The following is a 3,885-nucleotide window of genomic DNA, read 5'->3' on the forward strand; positions in this document are numbered from 1 at the left end:
ACAATACTTCATTGACATATACGTTAAAATCGATACGAAGCGCCTGACATTCATCCGTTGGAATCAAGCTAAATTGCGTTCGGAAGAGTATATTCATTTACGCGATGCAATAATTACAGGAGGAGATTCTGAAAATGTTGGTCGATTGATTATTTTGCTAGGGACATACACAGGTAGCCAGCGTCATATGCATGAATATGCGCAATGTGCAATGACATATGTTCGCCATTTTGGTCGGCCAGACCTATTCATTACATTTACATGTAATCCGAAATGGATGGAAATTATGCAATTGCTGCTTCCCGGACAAACATCAAGTGATCGACACGACATCACCGTACGGGTTTTCAAGCAAAAAATTCGGTAACTAATAAATTACATTGTTAAGCGGTACGAAGTTCGCCGGGTCAACAAGTATATAAATATATATACAGTACTGAGAAAAAGGAGTAAATGTTTCACAACGCATAAAAATTAAACCATACCAGCAAATCAAGATATTTTTGTTGCTTGTTTATTAGTTTGTTCTTAACAAATACAACAAGTAAGAAAGATCCAGTCGAGACTGCTCGCTGGGAAACACCCTGAACCTTCAAAGCTGATATTCTACTCATTCTGAAATTCTTCTCAATAATTTCTTTTGTAGACAGACAATCTTAATGAAAGAGTGTAAATGGTTAAAATGTGTGAAAATTCGAAAGTACAAGTCTTTAGTACTTAAAATACGTTTTTTACAAATTGGGGGCGAAGGGGACGTGGTATCCAAAATTTGTAAATTACAAATCCATTAACTTTATATACAACCAAAATGTTAAGTCTCTAGGTCTAAAAGTGGTTAAATTAGGCTGAAAAAACAAAGTCGATTTTTCAATTATTCTAGATAAATAAGTTATCGGACGAGTTATCGAACAAAAAAGATAAACTTGTGCTGCGTATGGTATAAATGAGTATGCATGCCAAATTTCAGCTCTTTAGCTCTCATATCTTATATCTGAGATCGGCTTGCTCATACGGACGGACAGACGTTTCATGAATTGCCAATATATTGGCTCTTCTACTTCTTTTCTCTGACGAAATCATATCTTAGTTCCTTGCGTATTCTTCTTATTCGTAGACTGAGCATGTAAATTTACCGTTGTCTTAGTTCTTTAAATATTCTTATTTGTAAAGCGATTTAAAGCGTGTTTTCTATTCGCAACAAATTGAAATAATTAATTCATAAAATCATAAACAACATAGACCACTGCAATACATGGTACCAACAATTAAACAGCAACCTTTCACACACAGAACACTACCTAAAGAATTTAAACCAAAAAGATATAACACGCATAGATCAAATAAAAATTCTGAGGCTCAGATTAGGACACACAAGATTCACCCAACGACACTACATCAACCCTGACGATATAACACCCTGTCCAAACTGCAACTCAACATCCGACCTAAACATAGAACACATACTAAAAAACTGCACTGCAACATCCCACATAAGAAAAGCAATCTTCAAAAACGTATGCCCCTTAAAAATGTGATCAAACCCAACATCAACCAACATTCCCCAAATAATAAAATACCTAAAGAAATCAAACCTCTACCACATCCTATAAACCTTAAAAACCCATTATAAGTAAAATATGTAAATATGTTAAAAAATATTAAAATATTCTTAATCCGATAAGCCGAAGGCCCATGCAGCCAGCGCTTTAAAAATTAAGTTAGTTTTAATTTTAATTAACTCTAACTCTAAGATAGATAGATAGATAATGAAAATAATGGTGTGTGCTTTCCTTCGCGAAGTATTGCCGAAAAGCTTGGTATCACCCAATACGCAGTGATCGCAGCTCAAAAAAGACGAAATGTGACTCCGAAAACTCAAGTCAAAGGTTGCAAAAAACTGTTGTTGGGCTCTGATGGTCGTCTAATGATGTCGAAAATTAAGAAAAACAAGCTGCTGGCACCAAAGGGTGCTTCTCTAGAAATTAATAAAATCGATTTGTTTGGTCGAATGAATCAAAATTTAACCAATCATATGGAAAGCAATATTGCTGGTGCATACCTAGGGAACGCATTCAACGACATCATATATACAGTGCTTATCATAATTATAGCCCACTGAAACGAATCGGCTGAAAATTTTTCCCAAATGGCATATTTCCTCAAAATCTTAAAAAATGAGTAGTTCAATATTTCAATTATGAATAGCAAAAAACTTTTTCACTTAAAATTTACGATTTAATAACGATTTCTTAAAAAAAAAGTAAAAAACGTTTTTCTTTGCACCATTTGCTCTATCTATAATTTTGATACATATATTTTATTTTACATATATTCATATTTTGATAAAAAAGTTCGAATTCGTTGCGGATTGATGGAAAAACTAATGTTAATACATTTGCCTTAATTTAATAAAAGGTCCTTTTCGAAACTTTGTCATTCACTTATACACTTTGACTTTTTTTCAAAATTAGTAAAATACTCGAAATAGACTCTTCTGACTCGAAAAGTGAGGAAATACGGCCCTTTTCATAATAAGATAATTGTTTTCCAAGCGGCATCTCTTAAAAACTATCTAAATTTACCTAATTACAATGTCTGTAAAGGCAAAAGTCTGTTCCGCATTTAATAAACTCAAATTTGCGACAGTGGGCTATAATTATGATACACAAATATGCAAGCAAAAATGCTAGCACAGTGCAAAAGTTAACGGTTTTTTTCTTAGTTTTCCATAAATTGAACAGAAATTTCTATAAAATATACTGAACATGCTCCAGTCTACAAAGTGCTCTAAACCACGCTACAAACCTTAAAAATGTTGTTAAAACTGGTCTAAAGTTTAAGTTGCTGGGTGGGCTATAATTATGGTAAGCACTATAAATCGTATATATACTTGGATAGATTTATGTTTATTTTTGCTCAATTTTGAATACTTCTTTGGAGTAACTTTTATTTGAATGGATTCTCTAAAACTGTGGGAAAATATGCAAGTCTCAAACGAAGAAACGAGAAGATAATAGGACATGGGTAAATAAATGGATAGACTGGTTTATCCACAATATTTTCCCACATTTCCTACAAATTTTGTTGTCAATAAAAACGGAAGAAATGCAGAAAATCAAGAAATTTGCTTGACCGCTGTTGTGTCCGGTCCTGCCTTGCTCACCTTCTTTCGGGAGGTGCTTGATCAACCCTTTGCCAGCACAACCCCCACCCTACCACCTCGATTGCACCCCTAAGTTCCTTATGATTCCTAAAAAGCACCGCAACCTTCGAATATCTTTTTTTGTGCTTTATCAACAAAACGAACATTCTCTTCATGCTCGTTTGGGAAGTGTAAAGCCGGTCCAAACCATTTCGCCGCTGCAGAGACTGGTGACCTTTGCAGATTGTCCAATGAAATGTTAAGGCTATAGTTATATGTCCAATTTAACTGTAAGTAAAATTTTGATGTTAGCTGTCTACAAGTATATATTTACGAAACACCTTGATTCTCAACAGTCCATTTTTCGCCGTATCTACATGATCTTTATACTTTTATACACATTTATAAAAGTGAAAAGAGTATATTGACCATTTTCAAGTGATATTAAAGAAAACAAAACCATCATAACCTGATTTCCCATTTTCAATGTGTTCAGGGTATAAAAAGTAATAAAGCTCTCACCGGAAACTCTCGATTAAGAGATCTCCGAATCCTTCGAGGAACTGATATTTCAGTAATTCTTCGCATCTTTCTGCTTACACAAGAAACACACACACTCACAGACACACATACGTATGCAAGCATTGCACAGTGAATCTGCTTATATGGAGACGCGGTCAAAAATACTTTAAGAGGAGATACAGTAATCAAAGCTTGTCCAATAATTTATTAAAAAACCAGTA

At 34.1% G+C, this 3,885-nt stretch overlaps 1 long non-coding RNA gene across 1 annotated transcript; it reads left to right on the plus strand.

The window, feature by feature from the left end:
• Positions 1-2,434: 2,434 nt before the first annotated feature.
• On the plus strand, positions 2,435-3,670 carry LOC149268303 (uncharacterized). The gene is made up of 3 exons (XR_016270778.1): positions 2,435-2,864; positions 2,941-3,432; positions 3,499-3,670. It is a non-coding gene; the product is annotated as an uncharacterized LOC149268303 (long non-coding RNA).
• The last annotated feature ends 215 nt before the right edge of the window (positions 3,671-3,885 follow it).

The sequence above is a fragment of the Drosophila arizonae genome, chromosome 6 (assembly GCF_054131065.1).
Source record: "Drosophila arizonae isolate 15081-1271.41 chromosome 6, UAZ_ARI_1.0, whole genome shotgun sequence".
In the NCBI taxonomy this organism is placed as follows: Eukaryota; Metazoa; Arthropoda; class Insecta; order Diptera; family Drosophilidae; genus Drosophila; species Drosophila arizonae.